General features: G+C 43.3%; 1 long non-coding RNA gene across 1 annotated transcript in view; it reads left to right on the top strand.

Annotated features, from left to right (window-relative positions):
- LOC121824057 (uncharacterized) overlaps positions 1–25,532 on the top strand; it is a 79,426-nt gene that overhangs the window by 32,812 nt on the left and 21,082 nt on the right. The window contains exon 4 of the long non-coding RNA XR_006065804.2: positions 21,837–23,135. This is a non-coding gene — a long non-coding RNA (uncharacterized LOC121824057). The remainder of the gene's footprint in view (positions 1–21,836; positions 23,136–25,532) is intronic.

Below are 25,532 nucleotides of genomic sequence, written 5' to 3' on the forward strand. Positions count from 1 at the left end.
TTTGATCATATTCACCCCACTGCTCCAACTCCTTTCAGATCCACACTCTCCACCTTCATCTCAATGTCTACCCAACTTCTAGTTTTCATCTTTTTTCATCCAGTTCTTGTTGCCTAACTACTTCAGGGAGTGGGGCCTGCCCCACAGTGTGATCAACCTACCTGGGGCCACAAACTTAAAGAAAACTCCCTTTTCCAACAGCTCTCAGTTGTTAGAAGCTCTTCAGCCAGGGGTGGTGTTGTGTGCGTATTCTTCTCCTTGCTGGGATTGTTTTCTGGTTTGAGCTTTAACAGGGCTTGTGCATGCTGTCACGTGCACGGTCAGTTTCTGTGCGTGCCTGCCTGCCCTACTGTGTCTGGAAAGCATGGTTTACTTGAGCCGTCTCTGGATCTTGTAATATTTCTGCCCCCTGTTCCTGAGCCTGGAGTGGGGGAGGGTGTGCTATGGAAGCCCCATTTAGAGCTCAGCGCTTCAAAGTCTCTTCTTCTCAGCACTATATTTTGAAAGTCTTCCACATCTCCATTGAGTGGTCTTAGAACCTTGGTCAAAAATTATCCAGCATACAAGCTCATTATGGATGCCTCAGTCTTTGCTCTCAGCTGCCTGCCAGTCCCACACTGTTTGATTCCGGTAGCTTTGTGGTGAGTTTTGAAATCAGAAAGTGTAATGCTCTTCAAAATGGTTTTGATTGTTTGGATTTCCTTCTGACTCTGTATAAAATGAAATTTTCTCGTTTTATACAAGACACTGAGATTTTGATATTGATAGTGACCACATTAAATCTCGAGGCACTTTGAGTAATAGTTTACATGTTAATAAACATTGAGGCCTTTACTCTATGAATATGGGATGCATTTACCTTAAATTTTTTTTCTGTGATAGCTCTTTACATGTAAGTTTTTTGTGCTTCTTTGGTTAAGTTTATTTTCAAATTCTCTCTCTCTCTCTCTCTCTCTCTCTCTCTCTCTCTCTCTCTCTCTCTCTCCATTCTTCTTTTTTCAAGGCAGGGTATCACTACGTAGCTCTGGCTGTCCTCGAACTCACTATGTAGATCAGGTTGGCCTCAAGCTTAAGGAGATCTGCTTGCCTCTGCCTTCAGAGTGCTGGGATTAAAAGCATGGGCCACCACCTTCTGGCTCTTCTTCTTTTTTTTTTTAATACAATAAAGTGTTTTATTATTTACTTTTTGGGTTGTTCATTGTTGAGTATGGAAATGTAACATATTGCTCCTTTTTAGTGTATAGAGTATGTTGTTTTTGTATCCAACTTGCTGAGTTTATTGGCACTAACAGTTATTTTTGTGGACATCTCTAGTGGTTTCTACACACACGATTATTTTTAGAAACATTTTAACAGTATTCCATAAACAAATCCTCTCTCATTTTGTTCACAGGTCTTCTTATCTCTCACCCCTCCCTCAGCTCCCCTGGGCTTCCTTCCAGCACTCACTGGCGCTTGCTTTGTGCCTGCTCACACCATTCTCTCCTTTCAGTGGCTCTGATATTTTCTCGTAACCTCAGGGCAATGTCCTCACTCTTTAGCAGAGCTTAGAAACTTCTTCAAGATCTGACCCAGTTCTCGAAACTCTGAACAATCGTAGCTTTTGAACATTATTTGTGAATCTCAGGACCTTTGGACTGCTCCCTTGCCTGGTGTGTTCTGTCTCTCCACTTCTGTCATTGGCGCCCAGTGCCAGAAAGCCTTGGCATAGCTGGTTTAGGAGACTGCAGTAGCATGGTCCTTGAAGACCCCGCACTCATCTCATGCCATTTCACACAGCATTTTAGTTTTCTTTCTTATATCTCTCCCTAGACGTGTATTCTTGCACGGAGGGGAATGTGGGCTACCCTTTAATATATAATTATTTTTAATGCAATTATAGGCCCCGAAAAGGTGTTGAGGAAGGACACATGGCAGGAAGATTTAGGGAAGTGTTACATTTTTGTAGGAAAAGGAGCAAAACAAGGTAGAAATCAAGGGAGCTGGAGAAGAGCATATCTCCCTTTATCATCTATTAAAATGAAGACAATTGTAACAACTTCATATATTCCACTCAACCCTGTTACTTGAGAATAATGTTTACTGAAAATTTACCGTGTCCTTGTCCTTCTTCCTCTTGGCACCTATGCTGGTGTTGAGATGTGGTAAGAAATATTATTGGCCCGCACGTTGATCAAGATGGGGCAGCCTGGGGAAGAACAAGGGACCAAAGGATGCAACACAAAATACACAGAGAGCACACAGGACTGAGAGGATGCAGCAGGTGCAGGCAAGAGCCAGTGAGGGAGGAAATCAAACAAAAGTGATTTTCAGGGCCTGTGGTGAAAGCTGTGCCGTGTCTGGGGCTGGTTCACCAACCACAGAAAACAAGTCGCTCTCCTCGGCTCCAGCATCCTTTCAAGAAAGGAAGCATCCAGGGATGTCAGACACCCCCTCTACAGAGATGTCAGAGTGGAGATCAGAGCGTTAGGACGGGAAAGCCTGCTGCATTGTGGTTTAGCGAGCCGCTCCTGCTGGCTGGGTATGGTGCTGCCACTTCGAATGACTGTCCCATCGCTTTCGCCCGGGACCCTGGAAAGTGCCAACTCATCTGATAATGGGTAATAGAAGGATTGCGGTGTGTGGATCCTTTTTGGTGGTGTACTTCTGTAAAGAGTTACATCCGTTGCACAAAAACACTTAGGATAGTTAGGGGCTTGATAACTAGTTAGAAACTAAAAGCAGCTATCTTTAGAAAATATTTATTTTACTTTTTGTTATGTGTATGTGTGTGTATATAAGCATGAGTGTGCCAGTGCCTGCAGGGGCCAGAGACTTTAGTGTAACTCTAACTCCTGGACTTAGAGTTACAGGTGATTGTGAACCACCAATGTGGGTCTGGAAATCAGACTCTGGTCCACTTCAAGAGCAGTATTTGCTCTTAACCACTGAACCATCTAAAAATGTTTTTTTTTTTTTTGTGAACTAAAAAAATGTTAAAATTATTTTGAAGTCTTGTCTTTCCTTCTCTCTCTGTCTCTGTTTCTCTCTCTGTCTCTCCCTCTCTCCCGCCCTTCCCCCCCCCTCTCTCTCTCACACACACACACACACACACACACACACACACACACACACACACACACTTCTAAAGACAGGACCTCATGTACCCCAGGTGGGCCTTGAAATTACAATGTAGCTCAGAATGGCCTTGGATTTATGATCCTCCCGCCTTTGCCTTCCAAGTGCTGGGATTGTAAGGGATGCTCCACTATTTGCGGTTTATGTGGTGCTGAGGGTGGAACTCAGGGTTTTGTGCATGCTAGGAATATAGACTTCAGATAAGCTGCATTACTAACCCTTAGGATTAACAGTTTTAAATCAGGTAGAAAGTATCTTCTGCTTCCCTGCTTTGGTACACCAGGCTGTGTTCAGAGTTTTGAGAGGAGGCATACATGAGCCATCCTATAGCTGAGTTTTATGGACTGGTAGTGAACATTTCCCCCACAAGAATTTTAGCTCTGAGATTGCTGGATAATTTGTTCATGATTGTGTTCTTAGGACCAAAAAGGGTGCTGTTTTTGGTAGGGTTTCTATTGCTGTGAAGAGACACCATGACCACAGCAACTCTTTTGAAGAAAACAGTTATTTGTGGTGACTCGCTTATAGTTCAGAAGTTCAGTCCATTATCACCATGGTGGGACAGGCTGGCATGCAGGTAGACATGGTTCTGGAGAGGTAGCTGCTACATGTTGATATGCAAGCAACAGGAAGTAGACAGTCTCAGTGGGTGTGGCTTGAGCATATATGTGACCTTAAAGCCTGCCTCCATAGTGACACACTTCCTCCAAGACCACACCCACTCTATCCAGCAAGCCATACCTCCTGATAGTGCCACTCCCTTTGAGGGCCATTTTCTGTCAAACCACACAGGTGCCTTTTATATAACAGATCATTGTGCTGATTAATTCTGCTTGTCAACTTGATAAGGCCTAGACTCATTAGGAGACGCGAATTCTGGGCATGCTTCCGAGGGTTCATCTACATTGAGTTATTTGCTATGGGGAGACCATAACCTTCAGTGACACCGTCCCATGGGTCCTGAGCTGGGTAAAAAGCAGCCAAGTGAGCTGAACATCGTTATTTACCACCTTGTGCTTTCTCCCTGTGGATATGATGTGAGCAGCTGCCCCGAGCTCCTGCTGCCATGCTTTTCTCTCCTCCCCTTGACCTGGAAGCTGAAGCAAACTTCCCACACTCACTTAACTTCTTGCCAGGTGTTTTTGTCACAGCAATGAGAACAGTAACACGAGACTCAGTGAAGACTTGTTGGATGAAACCAACCATTATATGTTGACTAAAAGATAGGGTGAAGAACTACGAGAGCTAAACATGGCTTAGCCCCCTAGATACGTTGCCTGGGACTCAAGGTTCAAAAAGAAAAAGAAAAAAAATGGACAGCCAAGGGTGGGTGGTACTTTGGAAGCTGAGGCAGGAGTTTTATGAATTTGAAGCCTGAGCTATGCAGTGAATTATAGGCTAGCCAGAGGTATAGAACGAGATTGTGTGAATTGATCTCAAAACATAACCAAATATACCCTCACACATTCCTCAGCTCCCAAGGATGATAGATACCAGCTATCATCATGGAGAATCTAAAGGGCTATCAAAACTTTTTGTTAAGGTCTGAGGCTTCATATTTTTTCAAAACTCACGTTAGAAACCCCAAGATCTATGTCATAGTATTAGAAGGTAGAGCCTTTGGTCAGGTCATTAGCTCACAAGGGTAGAACTTTCACAAGAGTGATTAGTACCCTTTTAAAATAAGCCCAAAGGAGGGTGATGAGATAGCTTCATGGGTAAATAAGATTGTTGCCAAGGTTGACAATCAAAGCTTAATTCCTGCAATCCATGTGGTGGAAGATGAGAATAAATCCAGGGAGTTGTCCTTTTACCAGCATTATGGCACATACCCATACACATATGTGCACACATACAAGCATACACACACAAAAAAAAATATAAAGAAACAGGGGAGGTCATTCACTATGTGAGGATATAATGAGAAGGTATCATTTGCAGGTTAGACTTTTCAGACACCAGAACTATAAACTTGCTGTTTGTTAGACAATTAATCTTTGGTGTTTGTTGTATCAGCTTTAACAAACTAAAATATTCTTTTCTGGAGATGGACCTAGAGTCAGTCAAGGATGGACAAGTGGTGTTGAGTGGGAAGGATGGCTTGAATCTGAGCAAATGGTGGTGTGAAAAGATGCTGGGTAGTTGAACCAACAGAGGTTTCTAGAGTGGAAGGGACTGGTCCTGAGTGTGGCACTTGGAGTGAGAGGGTTTACATCAGGAAGCCCAGCTCCAGGACTCTATCAGTGTACACTGGATACATGCTAGTAGTTGAGGTAGCAGGCTGTGAGAAGCTCTTGGGTGGCAGAGAAGAACCAGGTGGACATGCTTTCTCCCAGTGTCTTCTGATTTCCCCCTCATTTTCTGTCTGGTAGTCTTCTTGCTCCCCTTTCACCACTTAGGAAGTGAGGGCCAGATCTACTCTGCTTTGGATTTCATACATGGAGAAAGACAGAACATTGTGCACAAAGACAGATTTTATTTTTTCTAGTAGCAAGTGGTGAGAAATAAGGAGCATCTCAAAGAATATTAGCATACAACTTGATTTTTGCATAGAGAATTCAGACAAACTGCTTTTGCAGACTTAAATAATCCCAGGATGAAAGGTACTGTATAAATGCAAAGTGTTATTATTATTACCCAGTGGCAAAGAAGGGCATTTCAAAGAGTGTTTCAGTACAATACAATTTTACTTTGCACAGAGAGTTCAAGGGAGAAAGCTTTATTTTATAGACTTAAATAATATCGTTATGGAGCTACAGTAAAATAAATAATACAGATATGGTGTTAAAATAAATAATACAGTTAGGAGGCTTAAATAAATAATGGTGGAGAGAGAAGAGAAATTAAGAGTCCTGGGAGAAGGCAGGGGGAGATGCAATTTTGAATTATAAGTGGTAGAGAATTGAGGTCTACAGGGTCCTAAAATATTCACGATGAATCTACATTGACCAAAAAAAAAAAAAAAAAAAAAAGACACAGGGGAGGACAATTCACAGTCAAAGAGCTTATATGGCAGTGTTTTAAACATTTTTTAGTTGTATGGTTTTCCATATGATTGTTATAATGACTCTGGAGGTTGTATCAAAGCTCTCAGTGGAGGATCTGAGGATGGCTTGCTTCCTGTCTGCAAGGTCCTAGGTTTAATTCCTAGCACCACAGGATGACAAACTAAAATTGTTAGCTTATGAATTAAAAAGCAATGACAGTCACCATGGTTCAGCCTTTACAGGCAACACTGCCTCTTCTTTCCTCTTTTAACCTTTGTTCCATAATCTGGATATAAATAAATCCCCATTTATTTGCTCCTGCGTGTAAAATGTGACCTCATTTTCCATGAGCCCCAAGCTTCTCTTTCATCGGCCATCACATCTTCACTGTTTCCGTATCAGTGAATCAGCACTGTCTAAATCATGGTTCTGATGCTCAATTAATTAATTAACTAAGTAAAAGTGTATGTCTGCACAGGTTAGGGTGTGTGTGTGTGTGTGTGTGTGTGTGTGTGTGTGTGTGTGTGTGTGTAAACCAAAGGTCAACCTTGGATGTTGCTCCTCTAGACACCGTTCACTTTTCTATTTTGGAAACCAAGTCTCTCACTTTTACTTGGAACTCACCAATTTGATTAGATGGGCTGAAGAGCAAGCCCCAGGGATCCACTTGTTCCCACCTCCCCAGTGCTGGGGTTGCAAGGGTATACACTAGAATACCTGCTCTTACTTTTTGTTTGTTTGTTTATTTGTTTTTTTTTTAAAACATGGGTTCTGGATATCAGATTCAGGTATTCATTCTGCCAATACAAACACTTTAATGATCCACCTCCTCAGCTCTTTTAGTTTCTTTTAGAGCCTAGATTCTCCTCTTTCTCCAGGGATGGATCAAAATACTCCAGGACAAGGAAACTTCTTCTTCTGTGAATGTGAGCAAGGCATCTGTTGAGGCTTGTGTGTCTGAGAATCAGAATGAGTTGGGAAGGAGCAGGAGAAAGGCTACCCACTGGCTCAATAGTTCGTGTGGGGGATCAGGCTTTTGGAATGAGAGCGTTGGCATCAGAGGGTTGAAGCCCATGGGGCCAGAGATCTAAAGCCCAGGTGGACAGGATGGCTTTTTGAATCTTTTGCATTGTGGGAGGAGAGACTAGACTATAGAGCTGAAAAGTTTGATACTTTTGGAACCATCTCTGGAGGACATAGAAGAGGCTCCCAAGAGACCATGTGCTTGACAGGCATTGTCAACATGGATGAAGATAGTTGGGCCTGTCTTTGAGTTTAGTCTACTGTCAAAGACGAGGGACTGGGAACTTAACATGGTTGATGTTAGCCCAAACCAGAGGCACTCATGCATTCTATAGTAGTCCAAAGCCTGCCAAACAGGACACACCCTGGGCTGGAGGGACTTCTTTAGATCTTGGGACAATATTTTGATCATCATTATCAATTCCCTGCTGGATACTTTAGCCAGAGGTTCACTTTTCATTCTTCATCCAGATACAATGTTGACAAAGAGTAACATCTTATTCTGAATCTGGTGTGCTTTGTTACAGGTAGAGCCAGCTCCCAATGGCTCGGTGCTCTACCTGTAACAAAAGCCTAGCTTCTGGTCCTAGCATCTGCTAATGTGATTGGGTCTCCTTTAATTTAGTTGGTACAGAATGTCCCTGTTAACATGTTCATTTGGTCACTCTCTATCTGTTTTATGTGAAAACATGTTTCCCAGGATAGCTATAAATGTGGCCCAGCACAAAACCATAAAATTACTTTAAACATTATGAGATGTTAAAATAATAATTTTGTTAGTTGGACAGTTTCATATGATACATTTTGACCACATTAATTCCCTCTCAAAACTCCTTTTAGATCCATCCCTACCCACCTAACTTCATGTCCTCTCTCTCTTTCTTAAACCCCAAACTCAACTTGTTTCACACAAATACCATTGGGAGTGGCCCCTGACTTGGAGCATGGTTGACCTACCAGGGGTCACAATCTTAAGGAAAACTGACCCTCCTTCTCCTAGTAATTATCAATTACCAGTAGCCCCTTAGTTCAGGGTAGGAATTCATATTCATTTCCCCTGCTCCATGCTAGAATTGAATCTGGCTTAAGCTTGCACAGGTCTTGTGCACACTCTCACAGTTGCTGTGAGTTCACACTTGCAAATGCACTGCTATATCCAGAAAATGCCATTTCCTTGTGGTCGCTCACCACCTCCAGCTCCAATGCTGTTCCTGTTTCCTCTTTTGTGGTTATCCATGAACCTTGAAGGGAGGAGCATGATATAAATGATGGCCCATTTAGGACTGATTGCTCCATAGTCTCTTGTGTTAGTTGCCATCTAATACATGAAGAAGCTTCTCCTATGAGAATTGAGAGATGCTATAATCTACAGGCAGAGCAAAAAGTCATTAGGAGTCATTTTAATACTATGACTTTTTAGCAAAATCATAGTAGTATGTTGTCCCCTAGGGTCGATCTAGCCATGGGTTCTTGGCTTCAATAATGGTACCAGGTATGAATTCCATCTCATGGAGTGGGTTTTAGATCCAATAGGGAATTGGTTGATTGCTTCCAAGACATTCATGCCACCATCACAGCAGTGAGCATGTCTTCCTAGGTTAGTCATTACTGTAGCTCACTGCATTCACAGATGGATAAGAATGACGATTACAACGTTTACTTTTCTCCTCCACTGGTGTTCACAGCACCTTACAGTACCATGAATGATAACTAGTAAGGATGAAGTCATTACCAGCTTAATTTTTTCACCTATGTGGTGTCTTCAATGATGGGGTCTTCCCATCAAGATCTGGAGGGTAACCAAGGGTACTGGCCTGTAGTATTGAGGTAGGTCTAAATGAGATACCACTGACCACAACTCAAAAAAAGGTAACACATTTCTGATATTGGGATTTTTATTCGTTAGCATGTGGTGACTAGTTGGGGAGACTTTTTTGTAATTATTTTTTGTAGTTTGATTGTAACGTTCTTTTTTTTTTTTTGGTTTTTCGAGACAGGGTTTCTCTGTGTAGCTTTGCGCCTGTCCTGGAACTCACTTGGTAGCCCAGGCTGGCCTCGAACTCACAGAGATCCGCCTGCCTCTGCCTCCCGAGTGCTGGGATTAAAGGCGTGCGCCACCACCGCCCGGCTTGATTGTAACGTTCTTAATTGCGAACATTGTAAATGACAATGTCAATGTTTGGATGGGCCCAATAGACTAGGGCATTTGACAGGGTATAGCAAGAAAGTAGACATGAACCAGTCTTCTCTTTTGCCTCCCCTACCTCATACAGCTGTGGTCTGTGTGCTGAGTGGAGAATATGGTTTTGGAGTGAAACAAGAAAGTTGGGAATAAGGGAGGAATTAGAAGGACTGTGGGAGCACCCTAGTTTTCTGTCTAAATGATGCTATGACACTCCTCAGAAGTCCCTTCCTGGTTCTTGGCATTGGATGTTTTGGATAGCCCCAAAGAGGGAATATGACAAGCTTTGAACTAAGATGAGGAGCCATATGTGCTGTTATACACCATAGAAGGGAAAGAAAAAAACCCCACAAACAAAAGTGAAGAAACAAAATAGAAAGGCTGGGAAAATATAAATAAAAAAGAGTGCAAAGTTTTATTGTCAACTGCTGCTGTCACCTCCTGGAACTACAGTCATATCTAAGAAATATGTGACATACTAATAGGAAGTAATTTACCCAAGGATGTTTTCGTGTCTGGAATTGCCTTCTCTGCTCAGCTGCGGGAACTTTGCGAGTGTATATGTATGAGAACTGGCTTGGTGCTTCAGAAACTTCCCAATTTGTGCACAATGTGACTTTTATAAGGCCATTAAACTCATCCTGGGGAAGAGTGCTCTGGAAAGCAATGATACACGGGATCTCAAGGAGCTGGCGAAGGCAGATAGAGATGGCAAAATGATGACCGTATGCCGCTGGTGAACGTGACGTTGAGAGCTGTAGCTTTTCCAGGCCAGGGTTTTCTCCTTTCTGTCTGCCCATTATGTGTCCACTAGGGCCTGGGTGGATCTTTAACAGTGTCATCTTTGGTGCAGAAGACACTGTTGCTTCTTCTAGCTGTGGTAGGGTGGACACTCTGAGGGCAGAAGGTAGGACTTATGCATATGTCCTGGCCCCAGGACTCCGCTCTCAGCCTGGAAAGAACTACAGAGCTGTGTTGACCCTAGGGCACTGGTGACAAACCTCCATCGCCATTACAATGAGGCCAAGTTCACAGACAGAAGCATGGGGGACCTTCAGCCCTTGTGAAACAGTAGAGGCCCACAGAGTCGAGGCAGTCAAGGAGTTGAAAGAAGAAAGAACGCGAGGAGAGTGACGGGAAAGAGAAATGAAGAACCAGGAAGAGGAGAAAGAAAAGCCAAAGGGAGTCAGCTAGAGCATGGAGAGGAGCAATCAAGAGCAGGTGTTGAGTGGAGACCCAGGAGGCAGGACAGGGAGGAGGAAGAGAGGCAAATCCCAGAAACCTGTCTCCTTAGCTTTCTTCCCTCAAGTGTCTTTTCCTGCTCATTCCCTAAACTCAGGCAAGGTAATCAGAATACTGAAGGTGCAGATTCACCCATAACGCCCATGGCCAGAGAGGAGACTGCCAGGCTTGGTTTTGCCCCAGAGGAAAGCGGACAGCAGATGGCCATGTTGAGCATGGCTGCAAGTTCTCATGTTGAGTGATGTGTTAGGCCTTTTCTCTATTGGGCTGAGAAGCTAGAGGCTGAGATCTTGCTTTCTCTATGGCTGGAGCAAATTAGCTGAGCTAAGAACCGCTGTGCGTGGAGAGCATTGGAGTGGTGGGGCATGCCTCTCCATTCCTATCAGTCAACTAGGAGCAGAACTCTGAGAATGGAGACGCCAGTAAAGGGACCCTTGGGTCTTTACTGGGCAGTGGCTACACAGAAAAAGGGGGAAGGAAAGAGATTAGGGGGTCTTTAATTTGTGCTCTGGCCTGTGTATATCTCCTGTGTCCTAGCTTGGGAAAAAAGAAATGAGCCCTTTATCAATTTTTAATAAATTGAAATGACAAATAATCCATTTAATAAATTATTAACTGAGAAAATTACTGAAAACTGAAATATCAAACAATCGTGAGCAAATGCTCGAAGCAGCGTGTTTATTAATAACTCACTGTGCTGTGGGAGAGTGCTGATGCTGTGGATCCCACACAACCGCTGGCTGACCCCATCCAGGTCCAGGGCGTTGGAGACTTCAGGCTGGACCTCAGTAGGGGCATGCTCTGGGCAGGCGTGTGTGTGTGTGTGTGTGTGTGTGTGTGTGTGTGTGTGTGTGTGTGTGTGTGTAGACAAAATGAACCTGCAGCTGGACAGATCATGGGCAGCTCTTGGGTAGGAGGTACTTGCCTGGACATGCCACCTTGGCTGACCCCAATAAATTTCTAGATTCCTCCACATGGGGCTGGAAAAGGGCCAATGACATTCTTACTTTCAGGGCTTACTTCTTTAAATTAAGATCTATGTTGTCAGGTTAAATTGCCTATGCATGTATGTAACTTAGGTTGGGGCTCCTTTCCCCCAAACCATCCAAATTGAAAACATTATAAGCTGAAAAATGTCTTTAATACATTTAACCAACTGCCTTAACAATACAGCCTATAGCCAGTCACCCTGAGATGCCATATTGTCTTTATGCAATGGGACACTTTGATGCTCAGGCATCAAGTTTTCCTGTTCGTTATCATCTCTGTTTTACAGGTAAAACATAGAGGAGTCCCAAAGGTCAACAGATGGGCTAATTTTTCTTTGGGTTCATGGGGCTGACTAGAACCTGTGGCCTGCCTCTCCATGCTCAGCATTGCTAGAAAGAAATTCTCTGCTGGGAAAGAGATCTGAATTTAGTTCTACTGAATGCGTATTGCTTCTGAACCAACATAAAGTAGAACTAGGCTTAAATTGAACTGTTCCAAGCTGGGGACTATCTGGAAAGAGAGGTAGTAGGCATGATTGGTGGCAATCAGGGCTGTTAGAACCCACTGTCCATGGGAGAGAGGCTTGATGGTCTATAAGCAAGTGGCCTGGAATGCGGGAGGAGGGAAGAGATGCAGGAAGGTGCTGGCTGGGGAGGCCGAGCCCTGTGTACAGGAGTGTTCAGCTTCTGTTAAGGCCAGTGGCCCCAGACCACTAGGCCACTTCTAAGTAGACCCATTTTTGCAAGATCTCTCTTTCTCTTCTTAGAACTTTTACATGTGGTCACACAGACCTGTCCAGTGTGACTGGGGTGCTAAAGGAGGTGGCCGAGGAAGCCCTTCACCAGGTTTTGGGACATAGTCATGTCTGTATCACCCCTGTAAGTGAGAGCAGGCACTGGCACTCCTAAATGCTTTTTTTTTTTTTTTCTAAAAAGCAGCCCAGCCCTGCTTCTGCTCTTTCCTGGATTTGGAAGTCTGGAAACAATTCTCCATTTCAGCCCTGATGTGGGACTTGGGGAAGTCAGGTCAGCTGACCTTCTCGTGTCCTAGTTTCTTTATCTGTAAAATGGGGATAATAATAAACAGAGTAATTTGATGACTGGGATTGAAACGTCCCATTATATAAATACAATACGGCGCTTTGGGATGCCAGGCTGTATGCTCGAAGTTGGTGCTGCAATGGGTATTTTTAGGAAGGAGGGATGGGGGAGCGATGGGTGGTTTATAAATGTTTGTTACATTAAAAAATGTGCGAGTTTCAATTGTGCAGAACAGAGTATCATTTGTTTCTAGAAAAATTCACTGCTGTGGAAATGAATTGGTTTGCGCTGAATATGCGATGGTTCAGAGAAAGGGATATTAACCCAATTTGCATTTCTTTGAACTGAAATAAATTATTGCCATGTTTGCATTAGTTGGGTCAACTGGATGTGATTGGGCAGGCTGCCTGTGGGGAGGGCTGGCTTTGGGCTTGGAGATTTGTGGCAGGGTCAATGTGTGCAGATGGGCAAGCACCTTCCAAACTTGATAATTAACCTTTGAAGGACTGTGGATCTCTTGAGGACTGATGACAGAAGTATAGCATGCCCACCATGCACAACTGAATCGTATGCAGTTCTCCGCAGAGTCTGTCATGGTACAAGGGCTAAATCCCAAACCCTAAGGAAGGCAATGGCCACAATTTGATATCTCGTGGTTAGATCACAGCACGGTCAGGTTGGAGCCCAGGTCCTGAAGCCTCATCTAATCTGTGCAAACAAAACAGGACTTGATTCTGAAGAGGAGGTCAGTCAAAGACAAGTTCACTTGTAAGCTGTGAGCTGTGAGTTTTCAACAGTTTGTACCAATATAAAATACAGTCCCAGCCAGAAGAAAGAGCTGGCCAAGACATGCACAGCCATATCAGTTACCAGAATTGACTTTGTGGGCTTGGCTGGTAGGTTACACCCCCATCTTCTTCTGTTATTCTACCCAGTACCCATAGAAACTGAATGAGGCATCTCTGGAATGCCAGTGACCGGGCTCCTCTAAGCTCAGCCTGGGATCATCTGTGGGGAGTTTCTCAGGCTCTAAAGGAGCAGCCTAAGCTGCACTCAGCATGGTTGGTGGTACAGGAACTCTCTACTGCCAGAGAAGTGGAGCATTGTGAGTAGTGGTCATCTGAGAGCACCATGAGGATGCAGGTGAATATTAGAAAAGTTATGTCAAGGGCAAATGGAAGCTACATTAGAGATGGACATATGGTTTCTGTCAGCTAGTTGGGCCCAGCCCACTTCATCAACTCAAGTCTCTGCTCACTGATAGGGTGAGAGAGAGCAGGGACAGAGACAACCATCTCATCGCCGCCCACCACCCAGGGCTGTGAAACCTCTGCTAATTCCCAAGCATAGAATCGTACTTAACAAGGTCCCCATTTGAGCACACTGCTTTATTGGAAAGCGGCAAACACAGGAAAAGAAGACGATGAGAGGCAGAGACCTAATTTGAAAAAATAACTCCAGGGAAAGTCCCTTTTGCATCATTCTTCTGCTTAAAACCCACTCACAGTGTTGCAGTGATTTCAGGTGAAACCCAATTCCCTTAACTTAGCACACAGCTCACGACTCCCTACTGGACCAGTACCACCGAGTCTTTGGTATTTCCATATGTGTTATGCTCCTGCACTCTGAACCCAACGACTTTGAAGACCCTTCTCCCCCACCCCCCCACATTGACGTGAGGTCCTTTAGGCAATTTTCTCTGGGCTAGACAAGGCTCCAACCACCCAACCACCGTGATAGCACCTATTATGTTGTTATAGCTAGGAGGAGAGCCTGGTCCTGAGAGCCAGCCTATGGACTCCTCAGGACAGAGCCTTGACCAATGCACTGTGGCACCATGGCTACGTGTCCAGTCACTCGGGAGGAACTTAGGAAACGTGTCTTGAATGTGTGCCTTCACGCAGTCAAATGGCTCTGTGGAGGAAATGGGGTCAGTCTCATTGTTCTGCCTCCCACCCAATCCGTTGATTACCTCTATCACACAAAATAATGGCTTGTGTTTCCTAAGCCTCTGTCACCTGTAAGCAGAGCTCTCTCATGGTCTGCCTGATGGATTTTTCAAGGGGGAAATGTGTTAATGCACATAAAAAGCAGGGCCTGGCGCTCAGGAAGGGCCCAGTCATCTTAGCTGTTATTATTCTCCACAAGGGGGTTGAGACAGACCAAGCCTGATGCTGTCCTATAAGCAAGGAATGACTCTCCTCAATATGTAGAACCACTATTGGCACCAATCCAGTGCTCCCGGGACACAGTCTCCAGAATAGTGGTGGGCTGTCTGAGTCCTAAGAAAATGAGCTAGATTTGGGGGAGGGGTCCCTTCAGGGCCCCACTCAAGCTGCCAGTGCAGTAGGATATTGGGTTGGATCTAGGAAACGGCAGTGAGGCAGGGAGAGAGAAAACTGTTAGCAGAGCCTGTGCCAATGTCTGGATAGGTCTTACTTAAGCTAGGGGGTGGAAGCCACGCTGGGTAAATGAGGTGATGAATGCCTGAGTGCCCAGAAAACTGCAAAGTGCTGTTCAAATGAGAAGCATTATTGTACTCATCTATTTCTCTTCCTTGTGCTCCTAGGGATTTTTAATAAGAGTTTCTTTGGAAAGTCTTTGCTTGGCTTTCGATTAGCTAAGGGGAAAGACTGTGTGCAGTGAGTGAGTTGGGAGGCCTCCATTCCCGCGCATAGCAGAGGTCCTGGCTGGGAGAGAGGGACTTTGGCAGTAGGAACTGGGGTGTGAAAAGGCTTCTGACTGCCATGTGGGGATGGAATCCCTCTTATACGAGATGTTTCCCAACTTCAGGGGTCACCCTACTACTGCTTGAAATGTTCTTAAGAGACAGGATGGTCTCTTTAGGGGGTGAAGAAAAAAAATGTGGCTGGGAATCAGTTGACTATCTAAGCAATGGCCCTGAATTCTCAAATCTGTGCTTCTAACTCGAGATCTGGGTTGGTCTGGGGCAGTGCATGCCATTTCCAGTTGCTTTACAAAACAGACAAAGAGCTGATATGGGAAGGTCCCTGACCCCTAACACCAGTGATTATCCCTATGGCATGATTCATTAGATTGATTGGCTTCTGCCTGTGCCTGGCATGCCCCTGGATCTCCTTCCCCATCTCACAGCCATAGCAACAAGTCTAACAAATAGGTGTTTGAAGATGTGAAGCCCAACTTCAGCACGAGGCAGCTAGCTTGGCAGAGAGGTCAAAGTACCAGGCCAGTTTCTAGGCAAATGTCCCTTAATTTGTAGCTAAACTCAACCTGATTGTGTGTATATTTTTCTGGGGCAAAGGAGACTCACCCGAGAGATTTAGGTGAAATTTTAGCCACTAAAATTTGCACTAAGGTATGAGGCTGAACCCTGGAACCACTGAATGGCTAAACATCAGGACACTGTACATAACTTTTTGGGCAAATTATCTGTATTGCAGATGCTCCAAATCATTCACTGGTTATTATTCCTAAGCAATAATACTTAGCGTGAAGAAAGACCGTTCATCACTGGTCCATATATAGCAGTGAACACAGTTCATGTTACATAGACAAGGCCAATCGTGTATGTTCATTGAGTGAATATGAAGGGACTGTCCTATGCAAATTTCCAAGTTCTTCAGAAGATAAAACCCAAACCAGATTCTTTTTTGTTCAATTGTCAGTCGATTCCACATGGTTAGCTCAACCCTCTTATTTTCCCATACAGATGAGTATGATTTGGAGAGTATAACTGTCAACATATTAGTACTTAGAAAATTCCCAGAAGCAGAGAGGGGCAGGAAAAAATTCAAATTCAGTTTCATTAAACTAGAATGGCCAGTTGTTAAACTTTCACTCTCTGAGTTACCTGTTTTGTCCAAGATTTATTTCATTTCCAGAAAGTCTTCCTTCCTTCATTCCCTACCTGCCTTTGGCCTCTTTCAAAGATCATTTAAAAGCTATACTTGGAAGTGAAACAGAGGGAGAGACTCCACCCATTGTCAATGGCTTAGACTTAGGGCCTGTCCAAATCATCTGTGAAAATTCTGGAATGATGGATGTTCATGTTTTTTTTTTTCCTTTCTCTCAGACCAAATAAGGACTTTCAAGGGCACAGCTCGGGGTAGAGCGGTGACCAGGCTCTAGCGATGACATGGGTGTGTAGATGCTTCTGTAGCACAGGAAGTGTCACTGACACGGCACTTCCTAGTCCTGATGTTTTCTTAAGGTGCCTCCAGGTCACTCTCTGTGTCATGTGCTTTCCCCTGACAGAAGCAGTGAGCAGAGCGGGACACCTATATCGCTCACAAGGGGCAACATGACTACGGACTCTTAATTTTAGTTTGGTTATACTGTCAAAAGCCTGGGCACCAAGACAGTGGCTTCAAAAGGGGACAAGGAGAGAGGCAGAGGACAGGTCCTGTAGTCAGAAGGCCGCCTAGCGCAGGACCCCTGCAGCAGTTCCCTGAGAGGTCAGAAGGGGTGCGTGCTAACCTATTTTGTCCTTGCAATCATGTATTGATGCATTAGTTTTTTGGAAGACACCTAGCAGGAGCATGGCTCTGCAGATGCACAGTGCCCAAGGCAGTCATGTCTTCTGCCTCATGGAACTGGGATAAGTGAGGTGGAGAGATAGAGATAATACATGAGTCAACAAATAGCTAATATTTGTACAGATTTTAGTACGTGTTGAGAAATGAATGGGCCATAGCTGCGGCCGAGAATGACAATCACAAGAGAAAGCTGTAAGCTGCTTGCCACACTCTTCTGCCACCTCCAGCCACTGTCCTGAATTAGAAGAAGTGGCCTTCCTTTTGTTCTCTGCGACACACTGGCCGATCACGCCTACTGTCTGCTCAGAAGCTCCCTCCCATCATCTCTCAGTTCTGTCCGACCTCTCTCACTTTCTCTGTAATAATTTACATTTTAGCATTTGGTTATGTCACACAGCTTGTGGATGAATCAGCTGAGGTCTGGAGGGGGAGAACTACCCTTTTCTACCTGGCCAGCAGACGGAGGCTCCAAATCTCACCTCCTCTATCTCCCTCAACGCCCCACCTACCCTCGCATCTCTGCTGACCCCAGAGCAGGTTGCTACAATTCCTCCCCTTTCTTATAAAAGTTCCTTCCTATAGTCAGGGGCTTCAATTAACTTTTCTCTCTAGAACGACTGTATTAGGCAAAAATTTGTGTGGGATCCAATAAAACGTCAGATGATATTGAGCATACGTCAGGCAGAGCTTGCAGCCCAGTAAGTTATTATGTATAAATGCTACAACTTTATTTTGAGGAGAATACATGTGTACTATCAAGCTGTTTTATGGATACGCGGTGTGATTGATTACAGCGTGTGGATCTGTTGCAACAAGATAAACTCAGATAGAATAATCTGTGGATATTTAGGCTTCAGCAATTTGTTATCCAAACACAACTCTAGAAATGAGAATTCTTCCCATTTCAGTGATTTCTCTCTTCCCTTCCACAACAAAAATGACTTCCAGAGTGCTGACTTCTGATGCCAGGAGTTGTTGTCTTGCTCTTGTTTGGGTCGGATACTTCTGGCCACTCATAAAAGTCATATTTGTATCAAAACAGCAGCAGTAGCAGCAGGTGGGAGATGGCCAGAAGATGCGCAGGGATGTGTGTGTGGGAGAGGTGAGGTGTGGGGACAGGATGGAGATGAGGTTGCTATTTTAGGGCAGTCTTTGTTTTAAGTTAGCAAATAAGCAAACATAAAAAGCATCTCCATGACTTGTTTAGAACATGAAATAGTTTGGGTAAGAATGGATTACATCAAAGAACATAATGTTTTGTAGATCAGCCCCCAAGCAACTTGTTGCTAAAAAATGACAGGACGGAATACATCAGCAACTTTTCAGACTCATTTGTCTGTGAAACCAAGAGTTTCTAGAATGAATCAATCAAGCTGCAGCTCCCACCTCTGCTCTGCAGGCATCACTGAGCAACTGGGAACACGAGGACCTTCTTTAGCCTCCTAGGAGCTGGGGCCCTTCTTTTGATGGGTCACTCATGTTTACTGCTTGGGTTTCTGGTGTGACTTAATGCACTTCTCTCCTTCTCTCTGATTATCACAACATTTATCACGTGTATGGAGAAGAGCTATGGCTGAGAGGAAGGGAATTAGGGATCCAGAAAGAGAAGTTGTGTGTTAGTATCTTGGCTCTGCCTTCTGATGGTTCTATGACCCTTTCCTTGAGAGACAATCCCATCAACTGAAAAGCAGAGATGAAGGAGCCCATTCCAACTACCTTGCATGCTGGTGACCTACAAACTAAACATAGGAACTAGTTTACAAACTGAGCAATGCTAGTCAAGAAATAGTTATGCAGCCACTATTGATTTATGTACAAATAGTCCCTTTGTTTCATTTTCCTGATAAACCACTTAAGACCTCAACTGCTTATATGATCAGAAAATCCAATTCTGCACTTCTTACCCCATATACATTTCCTCCAAATGAGGGAATAATTACTGCTTGGGGCACGTGTCTGCTGCAGACAGATTTACACAGCCTGTGCTGTCCATGAGCCTTTGCCTAGAGGCCTTATGTAAATTTATGGGTGTAGATCCCTCCACACTATTGCTGGGTTTTCCTAGGCTTCAGTCCTCTTGCACACATACTCACACCCTGGGTCACCATTTCCCAAAGCTCTTTTACATAATGTCCTCTTGGAATTCCTTAGTTCCTATGACTGATTCCATGCCACTAGTTCATACCCCACCTTGGAACATTCTGTTTTAGATCCATCGTAGTCCTTTCCTGGTAGAGGACTTGGGGGTGCCTTGGGGTTAATGACATCATTTCTGTGCCTCAGGATGCTCTTTTATTATTAAGTGGAAATGAAAAGTAGCATCAGGGTTGTGGCAAAAAATTAGATGAGATTCTAGATGTAAGGCTTTCCTTAGATGAGTGTGTGGCATGGGCTGAACCCCAGAGGTGTTATTAGCTGTTATCTACTTTGATTGAAGGGTGACAGATAATGGCTACTGTGATCTATGTGGTTCCCCAGTCTGAGATTTGCACCGAAGGGATTAGTATTCAGGTTGTTTCTTGCTTAAAATGGTCCTGGACTCCTAATATAACAAATACAATTTAACTGTGTCTTTTGCCTCCAGTGACTCTCAATGAGAGAGTTGGATCTACTAAATTAAACAAAGGAAGAGCACACTTATCGGTTATCCAATACCAAATGGTCAGCCCTGAAAACACACATTAGTAACATAATATAGACCCTATCTATCTATCTATCTATCATCTATCTATCTATCTATCTATCTATCTATCTATCTATCTATCTATCTATCTATCTACACATATGCACACACACAGATACACATGAAATATCAATGAACAAAAAAAAAAAAAGAGAGACCATGAATTTGAAAGAGAAGGAGGGGTATACTGGAGAGTTTGGAGGGAGGAAAGGGAGGGGGAAAATGTAATTATATTAAAATCTTGCTGAGTGGCAGTGGCGAGTGTTTTTAATCCCAGCACTTGGGAGGTAGAGGCAGGCAGTTCTCTGTGAGTTTGAGGCCAGCCTAGTCTATAAAGCAAGTTAAAGGACAGTTACGGCTGTTACACAGAGAAACCTTGTCTTGAAAAACAAAAGAAAACGAACAAAAATCTCAAAAATACAAAAGGAAAAAAGGGGAAAAACTTAAAAGAAGTAAAAGGAAAATTGTATCTGGTATGTTGTAGAATATTATTTTTAAGGTGTGTTACTTTTATTTATGTTACATTTATATGATGTTACATTTGTTTAACTCTGTGAAGCTGTGTTACTGTGCCTGTCTAAAACACCTGGTGGTCTAATAAAAAGTTGAATGGCCAATAGCAAGGCAGGAGAAAGAATAGGTGAGGCTGGCAGGCAGAGAGAATACATAGAAGGAGAAATCTGGGAGAGAGGAAGAAGTAGCTAGAGAAGGAGGACTCCAGGGGCCAGCCACCCAGCTACATAGCAAGCCATGGAGGAAGAGTAAGATTTACAGAAGTAAGAGATTGGGAAAAGCCCAGGAGCAAAAGGTAGACTGGCTAATTTAGGTTAACAAAAGCTGACAAGAAGCAAGCCAAGCTAAGGCCAGGCATTAGGAATAAGCCTCCGTGTGACTTATTTGAAAGCTACATGGTAGGCCCTGAGAAGAAAAAAAATAACACTTAGGTTTTGTTATATAACAAATTGCTGCAAAAATATTGTAGCATAAAATGACCACTGCTTATTTTCATATGTGATTATTTTATTTCACTGGTCAGTTGTTCTCTTTTTACTGGTTCAGCTGGTCACTGCCAGGTTTTCTCAGGTGTTCGATCAGCTGGTAAATTTTCTGATGGCTTCTTGACCTAAGGAAAACATGCACATATGGTCATTGGCCGTTGGCTAGAGTGCCTTAGTATTTCTTCTGAAGACTCAACTTTCTGCAGACTAGCTAGGGATCACCCATAATGCTGCCACAGTTTCAAACCTGCACCCTAAGAGGTTACAAGGCCTGCTGAGGAGTAGCCATAGAACTTCCAGTCTCTATCAACTCTATCATTTGATTGGAGATGCTTCGCTGCTAACAGTCTTGTGGTTAATTACAGTTGATAATAACAGTTAAATCTTTTCTTCAGTCCAATGGACTCTTAGTCCCCCCCCATTGGTATTCTGAGAGATATCTCTGTCTCACTTTTCTCTTTCACACTCTTTTAACATTTAGTTTATTATATACCTACTCTGCACCAAGCACATTTGTTTTTAAAAATAGAGCCACACAGTACTCAAGGGGGACATTCCAAATGGGGTAAAAGTACTTTTATAGCTTGTAGCAGGGACTTTAGACTTGTCTAGAGGAAATACAAAGGTTCCCTAGAGTAATTAAAGTTCAGGTTAAGTATTTTTATTTGTTGATTGATTTATTTTGTAGTACTGAGGATTGAACTAAGGATTTTGCTCATGCTAGTCAAGGACTCTACCACTGAGCTGTGTCCCCAGCCCAAGATTAAATCAAAGATGAAAGTTCTGCTGTTTAGGGGTCAGAGGGGAACATAAGTGTAAAAATGGATATTACACTGGAAGAACACCCAGAATTTTCTCTGAGCCACAGAAATACCCCCAAGATTTTCTAAATTATACCCACATTTAGGCAGAGGATGGAATGTAATCCTGACTGGTTTGTATTGATTTCCACGGGGAACCAGACCATCACATAGGCCACTCTCAGTGAGATCACCTTGGAAAGTCTGTTTCCAGACTTAACCATACTTCTTTTTGTCTCTGATCTTTCCTTCCTTAGGAGATGCTCTTCACCTACCTTCTCCTCTGACTCCAGTGTCTACAAAACTAAATCTTCGGAATCAACTGGTGATCAGCCCAAGCGTATTTCTACTATGTATTTTCTACATGCCTAGGTGAGGCTTCCATTTGTTTATCAGTGTGACCGGATCTAGAACCTCTGGCCCCGTGTTTGTGGGAATTTCTAGATAGCATTAATTGAACTGGTTAGACTTACTTTAAATGTGATTCCAGAGCCTGGAATCTTGGATTGAATAAAAGGGGAAATGCAAGCTGAGTACTGGCATTTATTGTTCTTTGCTTCCTGAGAGCAGATGCAACATGACCAGCTGCCTCTTGTTCTTGTTTCTGTGATTTCCATACCCACACCCTGAAACCACAAGTCCAGTTGTACCCTACCTTCTTTCAGTTTCTCTTTTTTCAGGTAACTAATACAACCTGTGTGGCAGGTGATGTTCCTTCATGCTGTACTGTGGGAGCCAACCTTATCATTGGTGTTTTTCACAGCATGTGAGAAGTTATTATCTGGAGGTCACTGAGTGAAATCTGACAGCCATCAAAAGACAAATGCTGCACGGTCTCATTTGGGGTCTAAAATGTCAGACTGGGAGGCAGAGAGTACTGTGGTGCCTACGTGAGTTTGGGTGAGGGACATGGGAAGATGCTGATGAAGGGAATAGGTATGAATGAGATCTGGGGATCTAAAACATATGGTGACTATGGTTTATAATACTGTATTCTGCACCTGGAAGGTCCTAGGAGAATAGATATTAAGTATTCTCACCATGCATATACAAAACAGCATATGTGAGACAATGGATGTGTTAATTAGATTAGTTGTGATACTCAGTTCACACTGTGTGTATATGTATGATGTATATATGTATGTATGTATGTATACACTCATGACATGCATATATTCAATCACCACATTGCATACTTAAAATACCTATAATTTTCCTTTGTCAGCTAGACTTCAATACATTTTGAGGGAAAATACAACTTTATGGAGAGTTTTACCTGATACTGATTTGTTGTCTCTTCAGATACAATTCTGCTACTGAAAAGCACAAGAAAGCACAGATCAATGACCATGACTCTGGAATCTCGGCCCCTGGGCTCTGTCTCAATGTGCTTCATTCACGCTGGGGCTTCTGCTGGCTACAATTCCCAGATGTGGATCTGGGAATTCCTACAGACCTAAAGTCAGTCTTGGTCTCCACCCCTGAGTGTCACGTGGCTCTTTGCCTTCCAAGCATTCTCAAGCTCGTCTTTGGTGGTTTTCTCATAAAACTATCAAGTAAATATAGTTTTTATTTGGGAATGGGAACTCACAGGTCCTAGAAAGTATGCTTAGGCTAGAGTCTCCCAGTATTCAGGAACTGATGCACAAATAGAACTAGGTTTTAAAATATCCAGAGCAGAACTTTATTGAGAAATACAGAGTAACACACCATCCAGATCTCTCATACCCTACTCCCTGAACCTTATCCAACTAGAGCTGACCAGCCCAACTATGCTTTCTTGGATCGTTCTCTCTGATTTGTTTTCCCCTTCGCCTGGTGTCTAGTTAGTTCTTCCAGCCATGTAAATCCTTCTATACACCACAGTACATAGTCATTGAGAGACAGAGAACTTGGGGTTATTTTGGGTCAAAGATAATCTCTAAGTTCTACTTAATTAAGACTCTTTTCTGGGGGATGAGAAATGACCTCACATACTCTGTCTTATTTTTACCAATTCAAGATCCATATACTGCTCAAATGACAGACCTGGCAGAAGGCATCAGGGGCTCTTGGGAAAGAGGAAGTCTGGGTTAGAATATTTGATGTGGTGCCAAAGATTAGATTTTGTATTGTTGAGGGCAGAATTAAGGCAAACCATTGAGAAAGGCAGGAAGCTACTTTTAATTTACCATAGAGAGAAACTTTCTATCCTTTTAGAGCTATCCAGATGAGAAGATTCTACCTGAAGAAACTGTTTATCAATTCATAGGAGCTGCTAGTCCTCCAACAAGGAGTGAGGACAAGGAGGCATTTTCTGTCAAATGAAAGCCCATCAATTTTTCTTTATTAGGCCCAGCCACTGGTCCTAATTTTAGATTCTAGAATGGCAGCAAATAAAGCTAATCACTCTTGCACATTTTACAAGAGGGGCTTGTAAATGAATTTCTAATTGGTGGAAATTTAGGCATGTTTATGAAGTGGAATACATTTCAGGCCAGTGGGAGATATTTTGGGACTGTATGGTTCTTTTTAGCCCACACTTCTCTCATTCCATAAAGATGACCAGCGACCATCCTGGTTGGAGAAATGTGTGGCACATCTATTTCAACTTTTAATTGCTGAAGATGATTTTTGGTGGGAAGGAAGTGGAATCAGTAGTGCTTTGGGAGCCCCTTCTGAGTTTTTACAAAGGGCACATTCTCCTTCAGATTCAGATCATAAAATGGTATGTGTGTATGTGTGTGTGTGTGTGGGGTCAATTAAAGAAACGGCTATGTTGGATGGTACAGGGTCAGGAAGGGGTTTCAAATGATTCCTGCCCCACCCTGTGCAGCCCAAACTGGCCTCAAACTTTCCGTCCCCATTCACACCTCAGCATGCTTAGTGCTTTATTGCAGGTGTGCACCACCCCCAACCTGGCTTCCAGGATGCAAGCTTCCTTATCATGAACCAATCACCTCTGCTTCCTTCTGTCCTCTTGCCATGGATATAGTGCGATTCTCTGTTAAATACATGGGTACCTTTTCCACATTTCCACCTATGAAAATATTCACAAGTGTGAATGTTTTCTTTTATATTTTTCTAGGAGCTAGCATTGTCCAGTTTGCAATGTTGCCTAGTTTCCTGGGTACTCACCACTCAGTAGTATTTGAGTTGGGTCTATGGGACCACATTGACCAGAACTTTGACTGTGTGTGTGTGTGTGTGTGTGTGTGTGTGTGTGTGTGTGTGTGTGTCCCATTTCTGATACTGAGATTTTTATTTGTTAGAACTGGTATCTAGTTGGGGAGGATTGCTTTTTGTAATTTTTTTCTTTTGGTAATTTGATTGTAATGTTCTTGACCGTCATCTTTCTAGATGACAACATCAAAGTTTGGATAATCCTAATAGGCTGTTGAACTAGATGGGGCATACCCAGAAACTAGACATGAACCAGTCTCCTCTTTTGCCTCCTCTACCTCATACAGCTGTGGTCTGTGTGCTGAGTGGAGAATATGATTTTGGGGCGAGGCAAGAAAGTTATGGTTAAAGGAGGAATTTGAAAGATTGTGGGAGCACCCCAGTTTTCTGTCTAAATGATGCTATGACACCCTTTAGAAGTCCCTTCCTGGTTCTTGGCATTGGATGTTTTGAACAGCCCCACAGAGGGAATCAGCAAGCTTTGGGGGTCATTGTTTCCCCAAAGCCAAACTGAGGAGCCATATGTGCTGTTGTGTACCATGGAAGGGAATGAAATTGCACACACACACACACACACACACACACCAAAATGAAGAGACAAAGTAGAAAGGCTAGAAAAATATAAATAAAAAAGAGTTCAAGGTTTTATTGTTAACTACTGCTGTCATTGCCTGTACCTACACTTGTATATAAGAAATATGTAACATACTAACAGGAACTAATTTATCCATATCTGACACTGGCTGTTTTATTGAGTTGTTGATGGTATCTGGAGGAGGCTTTGTCCTCCC

This window comes from Peromyscus maniculatus, chromosome 19, assembly GCF_049852395.1.
Source record: "Peromyscus maniculatus bairdii isolate BWxNUB_F1_BW_parent chromosome 19, HU_Pman_BW_mat_3.1, whole genome shotgun sequence".
Lineage (NCBI taxonomy): Eukaryota > Metazoa > Chordata > Mammalia > Rodentia > Cricetidae > Peromyscus > Peromyscus maniculatus.